The sequence below is a fragment of the Macaca nemestrina genome, chromosome X (assembly GCF_043159975.1).
Source record: "Macaca nemestrina isolate mMacNem1 chromosome X, mMacNem.hap1, whole genome shotgun sequence".
Classification (NCBI taxonomy): domain Eukaryota; kingdom Metazoa; phylum Chordata; class Mammalia; order Primates; family Cercopithecidae; genus Macaca; species Macaca nemestrina.
In genome coordinates this window covers 94,667,378-94,686,941 of record NC_092145.1, presented here as the reverse complement: position 1 = coordinate 94,686,941, position 19,564 = coordinate 94,667,378, and positions in this window count along the sequence as shown.

Below are 19,564 nucleotides of genomic sequence, written 5' to 3'. Positions count from 1 at the left end.
TCTTAGCGAAAGGCTTCTTGAGGGGAAAGCTGTAACTCTGTGAGATGATTTGACAGAACACAAAGAAGTTCCTCATAAAGCTTCTTTCTCTTTGTTATCGGAGGATATTTCCTTTGGCCCTATAGTCTTCAAAGGGATCCGAAATATCTGTTCTCAGATTCCACAGAAATAAGGCTAGCAAAGAGATCCACGAAATACAGATGTAACTCTATGAGTGGAAGTCACACATCACAGAGCAGTTTCTCAGAAAGCTTCTTTCCAGATTTCATCTGAGGATATTTCCTTTTTCACCATAGCCCTCTATGGGCTTCCAAATATCACTTTGCCAATTCCACAAGAACTGTCTTAGCGAAAGGCTTCTTGAGGGGAAAGCTGTAACTCTGTGAGATGATTTCACCGAACACAAAGAAGTTTCTCAGTTAGCTTCTTTCTCTTTGTTTTCGGAGGATATTTCCTTTGGCCCTATAGTCTTCAAAGGGATCCGAAATATCTGTTCTGAGATTCCACAGAAATAGGGCTAGCAAAGAGATCCACGAAATACAGATGTAACTCTGTGAGATGAATTAACAGAACACTAAGCAGTTTCTCAGAAAGCTTCTTTCCAGATTTCATCTGAGGATATTTCCTTTTTCACCATAGCCCTCTATGGGCTTCCAAATATCACTTTGCCAATTCCACAAGAACTGTCTTAGCGAAAGGCTTCTTGAGGGGAAAGCAGTAACTCTGTGAGATGATTTCACAGAACACAAAGAAGTTTCTCAGTAAGCTTCTTTCTCTTTGTTTTCGGAGGATATTTCCTTTGGCCCTATAGTCTTCAAAGGGATCAGAAATATCTGTTCTCAGATTCCACAGAAATAAGGCTAGCAAAGAGATCCACGAAATACAGATGTAACTCTGTGAGATGAATTAACAGAACACTAAGCAGTTTCTCAGAAAGCTTCTTTCCAGATTTCATCTGAGGATATTTCCTTTTTCACCATAGCCCTCTATGGGCTTCCAAATATCACTTTAACTATTCCACAAGAACTGTCTTAGCGAAAGGCATCTTGAGGGGAAAGCTGTAACTCTGTGAGATGATTTCACCGAACACAAAGAAGTTTCTCAGTAAGCTTCTCTCTCTTTGTTATCGGAGGATGTTTCCTTTGGCCCCATAATCTTCAAAGGGATCCGAAATATCTGTTCTCAGATTCCACAGAAATAAGGCTAGCAAAGAGATCCACGAAATGCAGATGTAACTCTGTGAGATGAATTAACAGAACACTAAGCAGTTTCTCAGAAAGTTTCATTCCAGATTTCATCTGAGGATATTTCCTTTCTCACCATAGCCCTCTATGGGCTTCCAAATAACACTTTGCCAATTCCACAAGAACTGTCTTAGCGAAAGGCTTCTTGAGGGGAAAGCTGTAACTCTGTGAGATGCTTTCACAGAACACAAAGAAGTTTCTCAGAAAGCTTCTTTCTCTTTGTTATCGGAGGATATTTACTTTGGCCCTGTAGTCTTCAAAGGGATCCGAAATATCTGTTCTCAGAATCCACAGAAATAAGGCTAGCAAAGAGATCCACGAAATACAGATATAATTCTGTGAGAAGAATTAACAGAACACTAAGCAGTTTCTCAGAAAGCTTCTTTCCAGATTTCATCTGAGGATATTTCCTTTTTCACCATAGCCCTCTATGGGCTTCCAAATATCACTTTTCCAATTGCACAAGAACTGTCTTAGCGAAAGGCTTCTTGAGGGGAAAGCTGTAACTCTGTGAGATGATTTCACAGAACACAAAGAAGTTTCTCAGAAAGCTTCTTTCTCTTTGTTATCAGAGGATATTTCCTTTGGCCCCATAGTCTTCAAAGGGATCCGAAATATCTGTTCTCAGATTCCACAGAAATAAGGCTAGCAAAGAGATCCACGAAATACAGATGTAACTCTGTCAGTGGAAGTCACACATCACAGAGCAGTTTCTCAGAAAGCTTCTTTCCAGATTTCATCTGAGAATATTTCCGTTTTCACCATAGCCCTCTAAGGGCTTCCAAATATCACTTTGCCAATTCCACAAGAACTGTCTTAGCGAAAGGCTTCCTGAGGGGAAAGCTGTAACTCTGTGAGATGATTTCACAGAACACAAAGAAGTTTCTCAGTAAGCTTCTTTCTCTTTGTTTTCGGAGGATATTTCCTTTGGCCCTATAGTCTTCAAAGGGATCCGAAATATCTGTTCTCAGATTCCACAGAAATAAGGCTAGCAATGAGATCCACGAAATACAGATGTAACTCTGTGAGATGAATTAACAGAACACTAAGCAGTTTCTCAGAAAGCTTCTTTCCAGATTTCATCTGAGGATATTTCCTTTTTCACCATAGCCCTCTATGGGCTTCCAAATATCACATTATCTATTCCACAAGAACTGTCTTAGCGAAAGACTTCTTGAGGGGCAAGCTGTAACTCTGTGAGATGATTTCACCGAACACAAAGAAGTTTCTCAGTAAGCTTCTGTCTCTTTTTTATCGGAGGATATTTCCTTTGGCCCCATAGTCTTCAAAGGGATCCGAAATATCTGTTCTCAGATTCCACAGAAATAAGGCTAGCAAAGAGATCCACCAAATACAGATGTAACTCTGTGAGATGAATTAACAGAACACTAAGCAGTTTCTCAGAAAGCTTCTTTCCAGATTTCATCTGAGGATATTTCCTTTTTCACCATAGCCCTCTATGGGCTTCCAAATATCACTTTGCCATTTCCACAAGAACTGTCTTAGCGAAAGGCTTCTTGAGGGGAAAGCTGTAACTCTGTGAGATGATTTCACAGAACACAAAGAAGTTCCTTATAAAGCTTCTTTCTCTTTGTTATCGGAGTATATTTCCTTTGGCCCTATAGTCTTCAAAGGGATCCGAAATATCTGTTCTCAGATTCCACAAAATAAGGCTAGCAAAGAGATCCACGAAATACAGATGTAACTCTATGAGTGGAAGTCACACATCACAAAGCAGTTTCTCAGAAAGCTTCTTTCCAGATTTCATCTGAGGATATTTCCTTTTTCACCATAGCCCTCTATGGGCTTCCAAATATCACTTTGCCAATTCCACAAGAACTGTCTTAGCGAAAGGCTTCTTGAGGGGAAAGCTGTAACTCTGTGAGAAGATGTCACAGAACACAAAGAAGTTTCTCAGTAAGCTTCTTTCTCTTTGTTTTCGGAGGATATTTCCTTTGGCCCTATAGTCTTCAAAGGGATCAGAAATATCTGTTCTCAGATTCCACAGAAATAAGGCTAGCAAAGAGATCCACGAAATACAGATGTAACTCTGTGAGATGAATTAACAGAACACTAAGCAGTTTCTCAGAAATCTTCTTTCCAGATTTCATCTGAGGATATTTCCTTTTTCACCATAGCCCTCTATGGGCTTCCAAATATCACTTTACCTATTCCACAAGAACTGTCTTAGCGAAAGACTTCTTCAGGGGAAAGCTGTAACTCTGTGAGATGATTTCACCGAACACAAAGAAGTTTCTCAGTAAGCTTCTCTCTCTTTGTTATCGGAGGATATTTCCTTTGGCCCCATAATCTTCAAAGGGATCCGAAATATCTGTTCTCAGATTCCACAGAAATAAGGCTAGCAAAGAGATCCACGAAATACAGATGTAACTCTGTGAGATGAATTAACAGAACACTAAGCAGTTTCTCAGAAAGCTTCTTTCCAGATTTCATCTGAGGATATTTCCTTTTTCACCATAGCCCTCTATGGGCTTCCAAATGTCACTTTGCCAATTGCACAAAAACTGTCTTAGTGAAAGGCTTCTTGAGGGGAAAGCTGTAACTCTGTGAGATGATTTCACAGAACACAAAGAAGTTTGTCAGAAAGCTTCTTTCTCTTTGTTATCGGAGAATATTTCCTTTGGCCCTATAGTCTTCAAAGGGATCCGAAATATCTGTTCTCAGATTCCACAGAAATAAGGCTAGCAAAGAGATCCACGAAATGCAGATGTAACTCTGTGAGATGAATTAACAGAACACTAAGCAGTTTCTCAGAAAGTTTCTTTCCAGATTTCATCTGAGGATATTTCCTTTCTCACCATAGCCCTCTATGGGCTTCCAAATAACACTTTGCCAATTACACAAGAACTGTCTTAGTGAAAGGCTTCTTGAGGAGAAAGCTGTAACTCTGTGAGATGATTTCACAGAACACAAAGAAGTTTGTCAGAAAGCTTCTTTCTCTTTGTTATCGGAGAATATTTCCTTTGGCCCTATAGTCTTCAAAGGGATCCGAAATATCTGTTCTCAGATTCCACAGAAATAAGTCTAGCAAAGAGATCCACGAAATGCAGATGTAACTCTGTGAGATGAATTAACAGAACACTAAGCAGTTTCTCAGAAAGTTTCTTTCCAGATTTCATCTGAGGATATTTCCTTTCTCACCATAGCCCTCAAAGGGCTTCCAAATAGCACTTTGCCAATTCCACAAGAACTGTCTTAGCGAAAGGCTTCTTGAGGGGAAAGCTGTAACTCTGTGAGATGATTTCACAGAACACAAAGAAGTTCCTCATAAAGCTTCTTTCTCTTTGTTATCGGAGGATATTTCCTTTGGCCCTATAGTCTTCAAAGGGATCCGAAATATCTGTTCTCAGATTCCACAGAAATAAGGCTAGCAAAGAGATCCACGAAATGCAGATGTAACTCTGTGAGATGAATTAACAGAACACTAAGCAGTTTCTCAGAAAGTTTCTTTCCAGATTTCATCTGAGGATATTTCCTTTCTCACCATCGCCCTCTAAGGGCTTCCAAATAGCACTTTGCCAATTCCACAAGAACTGTCTTAGCGAAAGGCTTCTTGAGGGGAAAGCTGTAACTCTGTGAGATGATTTCACAGAACACAAAGAAGTTCCTCATAAAGCTTCTTTCTCTTTGTTATCGGAGGATATTTCCTTTGGCCCTATAGTCTTCAAAGGGATCCGAAATATCTGTTCTCAGATTCCACAGAAATAAGGCTAGCAAAGAGATCCACGAAATACAGATGTAACTCTATGAGTGGAAGTCACACATCACAGAGCAGTTTCTCAGAAAGCTTCTTTCCAGATTTCATCTGAGGATATTTCCTTTTTCACCATAGCCCTCTATGGGCTTCCAAATATCACTTTGCCAATTCCACAAGAACTGTCTTAGCGAAAGGCTTCTTGAGGGGAAAGCTGTAACTCTGTGAGATGATTTCACCGAACACAAAGAAGTTTCTCAGTTAGCTTCTTTCTCTTTGTTTTCGGAGGATATTTCCTTTGGCCCTATAGTCTTCAAAGGGATCCGAAATATCTGTTCTGAGATTCCACAGAAATAGGGCTAGCAAGAGATCCACGAAATACAGATGTAACTCTGTGAGATGAATTAACAGAACACTAAGCAGTTTCTCAGAAAGCTTCTTTCCAGATTTCATCTGAGGATATTTCCTTTTTCACCATAGCCCTCTATGGGCTTCCAAATATCACTTTGCCAATTCCACAAGAACTGTCTTAGCGAAAGGCTTCTTGAGGGGAAAGCAGTAACTCTGTGAGATGATTTCACAGAACACAAAGAAGTTTCTCAGTAAGCTTCTTTCTCTTTGTTTTCGGAGGATATTTCCTTTGGCCCTATAGTCTTCAAAGGGATCAGAAATATCTGTTCTCAGATTCCACAGAAATAAGGCTAGCAAAGAGATCCACGAAATACAGATGTAACTCTGTGAGATGAATTAACAGAACACTAAGCAGTTTCTCAGAAAGCTTCTTTCCAGATTTCATCTGAGGATATTTCCTTTTTCACCATAGCCCTCTATGGGCTTCCAAATATCACTTTTCCAATTGCACAAGAACTGTCTTAGCGAAAGGCTTCTTGAGGGGAAAGCTGTAACTCTGTGAGATGATTTCACAGAACACAAAGAAGTTTCTCAGAAAGCTTCTTTCTCTTTGTTATCAAAGGATATTTCCTTTGGCCCCATAGTCTTCAAAGGGATCCGAAATATCTGTTCTCAGATTCCACAGAAATAAGGCTAGCAAAGAGATCCACGAAATACAGATGTAACTCTGTCAGTGGAAGTCACACATCACAGAGCAGTTTCTCAGAAAGCTTCTTTCCAGATTTCATCTGAGAATATTTCCGTTTTCACCATAGCCCTCTAAGGGCTTCCAAATATCACTTTGCCAATTCCACAAGAACTGTCTTAGCGAAAGGCTTCCTGAGGGGAAAGCTGTAACTCTGTGAGATGATTTCACAGAACACAAAGAAGTTTCTCAGTAAGCTTCTTTCTCTTTGTTTTCGGAGGATATTTCCTTTGGCCCTATAGTCTTCAAAGGGATCCGAAATATCTGTTCTCAGATTCCACAGAAATAAGGCTAGCAAAGAGATCCACGAAATACAGATGTAACTCTGTGAGATGAATTAACAGAACACTAAGCAGTTTCTCAGAAAGCTTCTTTCCAGATTTCATCTGAGGATATTTCCTTTTTCACCATAGCCCTCTATGGGCTTCCAAATATCACATTATCTATTCCACAAGAACTGTCTTAGCGAAAGACTTCTTGAGGGGCAAGCTGTAACTCTGTGAGATGATTTCACAGAACACAAAGAAGTTCCTTATAAAGCTTCTTTCTCTTTGTTATCGGAGTATATTTCCTTTGGCCCTATAGTCTTCAAAGGGATCCGAAATATCTGTTCTCAGATTCCACAGAAATAAGGCTAGCAAAGAGATCCACGAAATACAGATGTAACTCTATGAGTGGAAGTCACACATCACAAAGCAGTTTCTCAGAAAGCTTCTTTCCAGATTTCATCTGAGGATATTTCCTTTTTCACCATAGCCCTCTATGGGCTTCCAAATATCACTTTTCCAATTGCACAAGAACTGTCTTAGCGAAAGGCTTCTTGAGGGGAAAGCTGTAACTCTGTGAGATGATTTCACAGAACACAAAGAAGTTTCTCAGAAAGCTTCTTTCTCTTTGTTATCAGAGGATATTTCCTTTGGCCCCATAGTCTTCAAAGGGATCCGAAATATCTGTTCTCAGATTCCACAGAAATAAGGCTAGCAAAGAGATCCACGAAATACAGATGTAACTCTGTCAGTGGAAGTCACACATCACAGAGCAGTTTCTCAGAAAGCTTCTTTCCAGATTTCATCTGAGAATATTTCCGTTTTCACCATAGCCCTCTAAGGGCTTCCAAATATCACTTTGCCAATTCCACAAGAACTGTCTTAGCGAAAGGCTTCTTGAGGGGAAAGCTGTAACTCTGTGAGATGATTTCACCGAACACAAAGAAGTTTCTCAGTAAGCTTCTTTCTCTTTGTTTTCGGAGGATATTTCCTTTGGCCCTATAGTCTTCAAAGGGATCAGAAATATCTGTTCTCAGATTCCACAGAAATAAGGCTAGCAAAGAGATCCACGAAATACAGATGTAACTCTATGAGTGGAAGTCACACATCACAAAGCAGTTTCTCAGAAAGCTTCTTTCCAGATTTCATCTGAGGATATTTCCTTTTTCACCATAGCCCTCTATGGGCTTCCAAATATCACTTTGCCAATTCCACAAGAACTGTCTTAGCGAAAGGCTTCTTGAGGGGAAAGCTGTAACTCTGTGAGAAGATGTCACAGAACACAAAGAAGTTTCTCAGTAAGCTTCTTTCTCTTTGTTTTCGGAGGATATTTCCTTTGGCCCTATAGTCTTCAAAGGGATCAGAAATATCTGTTCTCAGATTCCACAGAAATAAGGCTAGCAAAGAGATCCACGAAATACAGATGTAACTCTGTGAGATGAATTAACAGAACACTAAGCAGTTTCTCAGAAAGCTTCTTTCCAGATTTCATCTGAGGATATTTCCTTTTTCACCATAGCCCTCTATGGGCTTCCAAATATCACTTTGCCAATTCCACAAGAACTGTCTTAGCGAAAGGCTTCTTGAGGGGAAAGCAGTAACTCTGTGAGATGATTTCACAGAACACAAAGAAGTTTCTCAGTAAGCTTCTTTCTCTTTGTTTTCGGAGGATATTTCCTTTGGCCCTATAGTCTTCAAAGGGATCAGAAATATCTGTTCTCAGATTCCACAGAAATAAGGCTAGCAAAGAGATCCACGAAATACAGATGTAACTCTGTGAGATGAATTAACAGAACACTAAGCAGTTTCTCAGAAAACTTCTTTCCAGATTTCATCTGAGGATATTTCCTTTTTCACCATAGCCCTCTATGGGCTTCCAAATATCACTTTAACTATTCCACAAGAACTGTCTTAGCGAAAGGCATCTTGAGGGGAAAGCTGTAACTCTGTGAGATGATTTCACCGAACACAAAGAAGTTTCTCAGTAAGCTTCTCTCTCTTTGTTATCAGAGGATGTTTCCTTTGGCCCCATAATCTTCAAAGGGATCCGAAATATCTGTTCTCAGATTCCACAGAAATAAGGCTAGCAAAGAGATCCACGAAATGCAGATGTAACTCTGTGAGATGAATTAACAGAACACTAAGCAGTTTCTCAGAAAGTTTCATTCCAGATTTCATCTGAGGATATTTCCTTTCTCACCATAGCCCTCTATGGGCTTCCAAATAACACTTTGCCAATTCCACAAGAACTGTCTTAGCCAAAGGCTTCTTGAGGGGAAAGCTGTAACTCTGTGAGATGCTTTCACAGAACACAAAGAAGTTTCTCAGAGAGCTTCTTTCTCTTTGTTATCGGAGGATATTTCCTTTGGCCCTGTAGTCTTCAAAGGGATCCGAAATATCTGTTCTCAGAATCCACAGAAATAAGGCTAGCAAAGAGATCCACGAAATACAGATATAATTCTGTGAGAAGAATTAACAGAACACTAAGCAGTTTCTCAGAAAGCTTCTTTCCAGATTTCATCTGAGGATATTTCCTTTTTCACCATAGCCCTCTATGGGCTTCCAAATATCACTTTTCCAATTGCACAAGAACTGTCTTAGCGAAAGGCTTCTTGAGGGGAAAGCTGTAACTCTGTGAGATGATTTCACAGAACACAAAGAAGTTTCTCAGAAAGCTTCTTTCTCTTTGTTATCAGAGGATATTTCCTTTGGCCCCATAGTCTTCAAAGGGATCCGAAATATCTGTTCTCAGATTCCACAGAAATAAGGCTAGCAAAGAGATCCACGAAATACAGATGTAACTCTGTCAGTGGAAGTCACACATCACAGAGCAGTTTCTCAGAAAGCTTCTTTCCAGATTTCATCTGAGAATATTTCCGTTTTCACCATAGCCCTCTAAGGGCTTCCAAATATCACTTTGCCAATTCCACAAGAACTGTCTTAGCGAAAGGCTTCCTGAGGGGAAAGCTGTAACTCTGTGAGATGATTTCACAGAACACAAAGAAGTTTCTCAGTAAGCTTCTTTCTCTTTGTTTTCGGAGGATATTTCCTTTGGCCCTATAGTCTTCAAAGGGATCCGAAATATCTGTTCTCAGATTCCACAGAAATAAGGCTAGCAATGAGATCCACGAAATACAGATGTAACTCTGTGAGATGAATTAACAGAACACTAAGCAGTTTCTCAGAAAGCTTCTTTCCAGATTTCATCTGAGGATATTTCCTTTTTCACCATAGCCCTCTATGGGCTTCCAAATATCACATTATCTATTCCACAAGAACTGTCTTAGCGAAAGACTTCTTGAGGGGCAAGCTGTAACTCTGTGAGATGATTTCACCGAACACAAAGAAGTTTCTCAGTAAGCTTCTGTCTCTTTTTTATCGGAGGATATTTCCTTTGGCCCCATAGTCTTCAAAGGGATCCGAAATATCTGTTCTCAGATTCCACAGAAATAAGGCTAGCAAAGAGATCCACCAAATACAGATGTAACTCTGTGAGATGAATTAACAGAACACTAAGCAGTTTCTCAGAAAGCTTCTTTCCAGATTTCATCTGAGGATATTTCCTTTTTCACCATAGCCCTCTATGGGCTTCCAAATATCACTTTGCCATTTCCACAAGAACTGTCTTAGCGAAAGGCTTCTTGAGGGGAAAGCTGTAACTCTGTGAGATGATTTCACAGAACACAAAGAAGTTCCTTATAAAGCTTCTTTCTCTTTGTTATCGGAGTATATTTCCTTTGGCCCTATAGTCTTCAAAGGGATCCGAAATATCTGTTCTCAGATTCCACAAAATAAGGCTAGCAAAGAGATCCACGAAATACAGATGTAACTCTATGAGTGGAAGTCACACATCACAAAGCAGTTTCTCAGAAAGCTTCTTTCCAGATTTCATCTGAGGATATTTCCTTTTTCACCATAGCCCTCTATGGGCTTCCAAATATCACTTTGCCAATTCCACAAGAACTGTCTTAGCGAAAGGCTTCTTGAGGGGAAAGCTGTAACTCTGTGAGAAGATGTCACAGAACACAAAGAAGTTTCTCAGTAAGCTTCTTTCTCTTTGTTTTCGGAGGATATTTCCTTTGGCCCTATAGTCTTCAAAGGGATCAGAAATATCTGTTCTCAGATTCCACAGAAATAAGGCTAGCAAAGAGATCCACGAAATACAGATGTAACTCTGTGAGATGAATTAACAGAACACTAAGCAGTTTCTCAGAAATCTTCTTTCCAGATTTCATCTGAGGATATTTCCTTTTTCACCATAGCCCTCTATGGGCTTCCAAATATCACTTTACCTATTCCACAAGAACTGTCTTAGCGAAAGACTTCTTCAGGGGAAAGCTGTAACTCTGTGAGATGATTTCACCGAACACAAAGAAGTTTCTCAGTAAGCTTCTCTCTCTTTGTTATCGGAGGATATTTCCTTTGGCCCCATAATCTTCAAAGGGATCCGAAATATCTGTTCTCAGATTCCACAGAAATAAGGCTAGCAAAGAGATCCACGAAATACAGATGTAACTCTGTGAGATGAATTAACAGAACACTAAGCAGTTTCTCAGAAAGCTTCTTTCCAGATTTCATCTGAGGATATTTCCTTTTTCACCATAGCCCTCTATGGGCTTCCAAATGTCACTTTGCCAATTGCACAAAAACTGTCTTAGTGAAAGGCTTCTTGAGGGGAAAGCTGTAACTCTGTGAGATGATTTCACAGAACACAAAGAAGTTTGTCAGAAAGCTTCTTTCTCTTTGTTATCGGAGAATATTTCCTTTGGCCCTATAGTCTTCAAAGGGATCCGAAATATCTGTTCTCAGATTCCACAGAAATAAGGCTAGCAAAGAGATCCACGAAATGCAGATGTAACTCTGTGAGATGAATTAACAGAACACTAAGCAGTTTCTCAGAAAGTTTCTTTCCAGATTTCATCTGAGGATATTTCCTTTCTCACCATAGCCCTCTATGGGCTTCCAAATAACACTTTGCCAATTACACAAGAACTGTCTTAGTGAAAGGCTTCTTGAGGAGAAAGCTGTAACTCTGTGAGATGATTTCACAGAACACAAAGAAGTTTGTCAGAAAGCTTCTTTCTCTTTGTTATCGGAGAATATTTCCTTTGGCCCTATAGTCTTCAAAGGGATCCGAAATATCTGTTCTCAGATTCCACAGAAATAAGTCTAGCAAAGAGATCCACGAAATGCAGATATAACTCTGTGAGATGAATTAACAGAACACTAAGCAGTTTCTCAGAAAGTTTCTTTCCAGATTTCATCTGAGGATATTTCCTTTCTCACCATAGCCCTCAAAGGGCTTCCAAATAGCACTTTGCCAATTCCACAAGAACTGTCTTAGCGAAAGGCTTCTTGAGGGGAAAGCTGTAACTCTGTGAGATGATTTCACAGAACACAAAGAAGTTCCTCATAAAGCTTCTTTCTCTTTGTTATCGGAGGATATTTCCTTTGGCCCTATAGTCTTCAAAGGGATCCGAAATATCTGTTCTCAGATTCCACAGAAATAAGGCTAGCAAAGAGATCCACGAAATGCAGATGTAACTCTGTGAGATGAATTAACAGAACACTAAGCAGTTTCTCAGAAAGTTTCTTTCCAGATTTCATCTGAGGATATTTCCTTTCTCACCATCGCCCTCTAAGGGCTTCCAAATAGCACTTTGCCAATTCCACAAGAACTGTCTTAGCGAAAGGCTTCTTGAGGGGAAAGCTGTAACTCTGTGAGATGATTTCACAGAACACAAAGAAGTTCCTCATAAAGCTTCTTTCTCTTTGTTATCGGAGGATATTTCCTTTGGCCCTATAGTCTTCAAAGGGATCCGAAATATCTGTTCTCAGATTCCACAGAAATAAGGCTAGCAAAGAGATCCACGAAATACAGATGTAACTCTATGAGTGGAAGTCACACATCACAGAGCAGTTTCTCAGAAAGCTTCTTTCCAGATTTCATCTGAGGATATTTCCTTTTTCACCATAGCCCTCTATGGGCTTCCAAATATCACTTTGCCAATTCCACAAGAACTGTCTTAGCGAAAGGCTTCTTGAGGGGAAAGCTGTAACTCTGTGAGATGATTTCACCGAACACAAAGAAGTTTCTCAGTTAGCTTCTTTCTCTTTGTTTTCGGAGGATATTTCCTTTGGCCCTATAGTCTTCAAAGGGATCCGAAATATCTGTTCTGAGATTCCACAGAAATAGGGCTAGCAAGAGATCCACGAAATACAGATGTAACTCTGTGAGATGAATTAACAGAACACTAAGCAGTTTCTCAGAAAGCTTCTTTCCAGATTTCATCTGAGGATATTTCCTTTTTCACCATAGCCCTCTATGGGCTTCCAAATATCACTTTGCCAATTCCACAAGAACTGTCTTAGCGAAAGGCTTCTTGAGGGGAAAGCAGTAACTCTGTGAGATGATTTCACAGAACACAAAGAAGTTTCTCAGTAAGCTTCTTTCTCTTTGTTTTCGGAGGATATTTCCTTTGGCCCTATAGTCTTCAAAGGGATCAGAAATATCTGTTCTCAGAATCCACAGAAATAAGGCTAGCAAAGACATCCACGAAATACAGATGTAACTCTGTGAGATGAATTAACAGAACACTAAGCAGTTTCTCAGAAAGCTTCTTTCCAGATTTCATCTGAGGATATTTCCTTTTTCACCATAGCCCTCTATGGGCTTCCAAATATCACTTTTCCAATTGCACAAGAACTGTCTTAGCGAAAGGCTTCTTGAGGGGAAAGCTGTAACTCTGTGAGATGATTTCACAGAACACAAAGAAGTTTCTCAGAAAGCTTCTTTCTCTTTGTTATCAGAGGATATTTCCTTTGGCCCCATAGTCTTCAAAGGGATCCGAAATATCTGTTCTCAGATTCCACAGAAATAAGGCTAGCAAAGAGATCCACGAAATACAGATGTAACTCTGTCAGTGGAAGTCACACATCACAGAGCAGTTTCTCAGAAAGCTTCTTTCCAGATTTCATCTGAGAATATTTCCGTTTTCACCATAGCCCTCTAAGGGCTTCCAAATATCACTTTGCCAATTCCACAAGAACTGTCTTAGCGAAAGGCTTCCTGAGGGGAAAGCTGTAACTCTGTGAGATGATTTCACAGAACACAAAGAAGTTTCTCAGTAAGCTTCTTTCTCTTTGTTTTCGGAGGATATTTCCTTTGGCCCTATAGTCTTCAAAGGGATCCGAAATATCTGTTCTCAGATTCCACAGAAATAAGGCTAGCAAAGAGATCCACGAAATACAGATGTAACTCTGTGAGATGAATTAACAGAACACTAAGCAGTTTCTCAGAAAGCTTCTTTCCAGATTTCATCTGAGGATATTTCCTTTTTCACCATAGCCCTCTATGGGCTTCCAAATATCACATTATCTATTCCACAAGAACTGTCTTAGCGAAAGACTTCTTGAGGGGCAAGCTGTAACTCTGTGAGATGATTTCACAGAACACAAAGAAGTTCCTTATAAAGCTTCTTTCTCTTTGTTATCGGAGTATATTTCCTTTGGCCCTATAGTCTTCAAAGGGATCCGAAATATCTGTTCTCAGATTCCACAGAAATAAGGCTAGCAAAGAGATCCACGAAATACAGATGTAACTCTATGAGTGGAAGTCACACATCACAAAGCAGTTTCTCAGAAAGCTTCTTTCCAGATTTCATCTGAGGATATTTCCTTTTTCACCATAGCCCTCTATGGGCTTCCAAATATCACTTTGCCAATTTCACAAGAACTGTCTTAGCGAAAGGCTTCTTGAGGGGAAAGCTGTAACTCTGTGAGAAGATGTCACAGAACACAAAGAAGTTTCTCAGTAAGCTTCTTTCTCTTTGTTTTCGGAGGATATTTCCTTTGGCCCTATAGTCTTCAAAGGGATCAGAAATATCTGTTCTCAGATTCCACAGAAATAAGGCTAGCAAAGAGATCCACGAAATACAGATGTAACTCTGTGAGATGAATTAACAGAACACTAAGCAGTTTCTCAGAAATCTTCTTTCCAGATTTCATCTGAGGATATTTCCTTTTTCACCATAGCCCTCTATGGGCTTCCAAATATCACTTTACCTATTCCACAAGAACTGTCTTAGCGAAAGGCTTCTTCAGGGGAAAGCTGTAACTCTGTGAGATGATTTCACCGAACACAAAGAAGTTTCTCAGTAAGCTTCTCTCTCTTTGTTATCGGAGGATATTTCCTTTGGCCCCATAATCTTCAAAGGGATCCGAAATATCTGTTCTCAGATTCCACAGAAATAAGGCTAGCAAAGAGATCCACGAAATACAGATGTAACTCTGTGAGATGAATTAACAGAACACTAAGCAGTTTCTCAGAAAGCTTCTTTCCAGATTTCATCTGAGGATATTTCCTTTTTCACCATAGCCCTCTATGGGCTTCCAAATGTCACTTTGCCAATTGCACAAAAACTGTCTTAGTGAAAGGCTTCTTGAGGGGAAAGCTGTAACTCTGTGAGATGATTTCACAGAACACAAAGAAGTTTGTCAGAAAGCTTCTTTCTCTTTGTTATCGGAGAATATTTCCTTTGGCCCTATAGTCTTCAAAGGGATCCGAAATATCTGTTCTCAGATTCCACAGAAATAAGGCTAGCAAAGAGATCCACGAAATGCAGATGTAACTCTGTGAGATGAATTAACAGAACACTAAGCAGTTTCTCAGAAAGTTTCTTTCCAGATTTCATCTGAGGATATTTCCTTTCTCATCATAGCCCTCTATGGGCTTCCAAATAACACTTTGCCAATTACACAAGAACTGTCTTAGTGAAAGGCTTCTTGAGGAGAAAGCTGTAACTCTGTGAGATGATTTCACAGAACACAAAGAAGTTTGTCAGAAAGCTTCTTTCTCTTTGTTATCGGAGAATATTTCCTTTGGCCCTATAGTCTTCAAAGGGATCCGAAATATCTGTTCTCAGATTCCACAGAAATAAGTCTAGCAAAGAGATCCACGAAATGCAGATGTAACTCTGTGAGATGAATTAACAGAACACTAAGCAGTTTCTCAGAAAGTTTCTTTCCAGATTTCATCTGAGGATATTTCCTTTCTCACCATAGCCCTCAAAGGGCTTCCAAATAGCACTTTGCCAATTCCACAAGAACTGTCTTAGCGAAAGGCTTCTTGAGGGGAAAGCTGTAACTCTGTGAGATGATTTCACAGAACACAAAGAAGTTCCTCATAAAGCTTCTTTCTCTTTGTTATCGGAGGATATTTCCTTTGGCCCTATAGTCTTCAAAGGGATCCGAAATATCTGTTCTCAGATTCCACAGAAATAAGGCTAGCAAAGAGATCCATGAAACGCAGATGTAAATCTGTGAGATGAATTAATAGAACACTAAGCAGTTTCTCAGAAAGTTTCTTTCCAAATTTCATCTGAGGATATTTCCTTTCTCACCATAGCCCTCTATGGGCTTCCAAATAACACTTTGCCAATTCCACAAGAACTGTCTTAGCGAAAGGCTTCTTGAGGGGAAAGCTGTAACTCTGTGAGATGCTTTCACAGAACACAAAGAAGTTTCTCAGAAAGCTTCTTTCTCTTTGTTATCGGAGAATATTTCCTTTGGCCCTGTAGTCTTCAAAGGGATCCGAAATATCTGTTCTCAGAATCCACAGAAATAAGGCTAGCAAAGAGATCCACGAAATACAGATATAATTCTGTGAGAAGAATTAACAGAACACTAAGCAGTTTCTCAGAAAGCTTCTTTCCAGATTTCATCTGAGGATATTTCCTTTTTCACCATAGCCCTCTATGGGCTTCCAAATATCACTTTTCCAATTGCACAAGAACTGTCTTAGCGAAAGGCTTCTTGAGGGGAAAGCTGTAACTCTGTGAGATGATTTCACAGAACACAAAGAAGTTTCTCAGAAAGCTTCTTTCTCTTTGTTATCAGAGGATATTTCCTTTGGCCCCATAGTCTTCAAAGGGATCCGAAATATCTGTTCTCAGATTCCACAGAAATAAGGCTAGCAAAGAGATCCACGAAATACAGATGTAACTCTGTCAGTGGAAGTCACACATCACAGAGCAGTTTCTCAGAAAGCTTCTTTCCAGATTTCATCTGAGGATATTTCCGTTTTCACCATAGCCCTCTAAGGGCTTCCAAATATCACTTTGCCAATTCCACAAGAACTGTCTTAGCGAAAGGCTTCTTGAGGGGAAAGCTGTAACTCTGTGAGATGATTTCACAGAACACAAAGAAGTTTCTCAGTAAGCTTCTTTCTCTTTGTTTTCGGAGGATATTTCCTTTGGCCCTATAGTCTTCAAAGGGATCCGAAATATCTGTTCTCAGATTCCACAGAAATAAGGCTAGCAAAGAGATCCACGAAATACAGATGTAACTCTGTGAGATGAATTAACAGAACACTAAGCAGTTTCTCAGAAAGCTTCTTTCCAGATTTCATCTGAGGATATTTCCTTTTTCACCATAGCCCTCTATGGGCTTCCAAATATCACATTATCTATTCCACAAGAACTGTCTTAGCGAAAGACTTCTTGAGGGGAAAGCTGTAACTCTGTGAGATGATTTCACCGAACACGAAGAAGTTTCTCAGTAAGCTTCTCTCTCTTTTTTATCGGAGGATATTTCCTTTGGCCCCATAGTCTTCAAAGGGATCCGAAATATCTGTTCTCAGATTCCACAGAAATAAGGCTAGCAAAGAGATCCACCAAATACAGATGTATCTCTGTGAGATGAATTAACAGAACACTAAGCAGTTTCTCAGAAAGCTTCTTTCCAGATTTCATCTGAGGATATTTCCTTTTTCACCATAGCCCTCTATGGGCTTCCAAATATCACTTTGCCATTTCCACAAGAACTGTCTTAGCGAAAGGCTTCTTGAGGGGAAAGCTGTAACTCTGTGAGATGATTTCACAGAACACAAAGAAGTTCCTCATAAAGCTTCTTTCTCTTTGTTATCGGAGTATATTTCCTTTGGCCCTATAGTCTTCAAAGGGATTCGAAATATCTGTTCTCAGATTCCACAGAAATAAGGCTAGCAAAGAGATCCACGAAATACAGATGTAACTCTATGAGTGGAAGTCACACATCACAAAGCAGTTTCTCAGAAAGCTTCTTTCCAGATTTCATCTGAGGATATTTCCTTTTTCACCATAGCCCTCTATGGGCTTCCAAATATCACTTTGCCAATTCCACAAGAACTGTCTTAGCGAAAGGCTTCTTGAGGGGAAAGCTGTAACTCTGTGAGATGATTTCACAGAACCCAAAGAAGTTTCTCAGTAAGCTTCTTTCTCTTTGTTTTCGGAGGATATTTCCTTTGGCCCTATAGTCTTCAAAGGGATCCGAAATATCTGTTCTCAGATTCCACAGAAATAAGGCTAGCAAAGAGATCCACGAAATACAGATGTAACTCTGTGAGATGAATTAACAGAACACTAAGCAGTTTCTCAGAAATCTTCTTTCCAGATTTCATCTGAGGATATTTCCTTTTTCACCATAGCCCTCTATGGGCTTCCAAATATCACTTTGCCAATTCCACAAGAACTGTCTTAGCGAAAGTCTTCTTGAGGGGAAAGCTGTAACTCTGTGCGATGATTTCACAGAACACAAAGAAGTTTCTCAGAAAGCTTCTTTCTCTTTGTTATCGGAGGATATTTCCTTTGGCCCTATAGTCTTCAAAGGGATTCGAAATATCTGTTCTCAGATTACACAGAAATACGGCTAGCAAAGAGATCCACGAAATACAGATGTAACTCTGTGAGTGGAAGTCACACATCACAGAGCAGTTTCTCAGAAAGCTTCTTTCCAGATTTCATCTGAGGGTATTTCCTTTTTCACCGTAGCCCTCTATGGGCTTCCAAATATCACTTTGTCAATTCCACAAGAACTGTCTTAGCGAAAGGCTTCTTGAGGGGAAAGCTGTAACTCTGTGAGATGATTTCACAGAACACAAAGAAGTTTGTCAGAAAGCTTCTTTCTCTTTGTTATCGGAGGATATTTCCTTTGGCCCTATCGTCTTCAAAGGGATCCGAATATCTGTTCTCAGATTCCACAGAAATAAGGCCAGCAAAGAGATCCACGAAATACAGACGAAACTCTGTGAGATGAATTAACAGAACACTAAGCCGTTTCTCAGAAAGCTTCCTTCCAGATTTCATCTGAGGATATTTCCTTTTACACCATAGCCCTCTATGGGCTTCCAAATATCACTTTACCAATTCCACAAGAACTGTCTTAGCGAAAGGCTTCTTGAGGGGAAAGCTGTAACTCTGTGAGATGATTTCACAGAACACAAAGAAGTTTGTCAGAAAGCTTCTTTCTCTTTGTTATCGGAGGATATTTCCCTTGGCCCTATAGTCTTCCAAGGGATCCGAAATATCTGCTCTCAGATTCCACAGAAAGAAGGCTAGCAAAGAGATCCACGAAATACAGATGTAACTCTGTGAGATGAATTAACAGAACACTAAGCAGTTTCTCAGAAAGCTTCTTTCCAGATTTCATCTGACGATATTTCCTTTTACACCATAGCCCTCTATGGGCTTCCAAATATCACTTTGCCAATTTCACAAGAACTGTATTAGCAAAAGGCTTCTTGAGGGGAAAGCTGTAACTCTGTGAGATGATTTCACAGAACACAAAGAAGTTTGTCAGAAAGCTTCGTTCTCTTTGTTATCAAAGGATATTTCCTTTGGCCCTATAGTCTTCAAAGGGATCCGAAATATCTGTTCTCAAATTCCACAGAAATAAGGCTAGCAAATAGATACACGAAATACAGATGTAACTCTGTCAGTGGAAGTCACACATCACAGAGCAGTTTCTCAGAAAGCTTCTTTCCAGATTTCATCTGAGGATATTTCCTTTTTCACCATAGCCCTCTATGGGCTTCCAAATATCACTTTGCCAATTCCACAAGAACTGTCTTAGCGAAAGGCTTCTGGAGGGGAAAGCTGTAACTCTGTGAGATGTTTTCACCGAACACCAAGAAGTTTCTCAGAAAGCTTCTTTCTCTTTGTTATCGGAGGATATTTCCTGTGGCCCTATAGTCTTCAAAGGGATCCGAAATATCTGTTCTCAGAATCCACAGAAATAAGGCTAGCAAAGAGATCCACGAAATACAGATGTAACTCTGTGAGATGAATTAACAGAACACTAAGCAGTTTCTCAGAAAGCTTCTTTCCAGATTTCATCTGAGGATATTTCCTTTTTCACCATAGCCCTCTATGGGCTTCCAAATATCACTTTGCCAATTGCACAAGAACTGTCTTATCGAAAGGCTTCT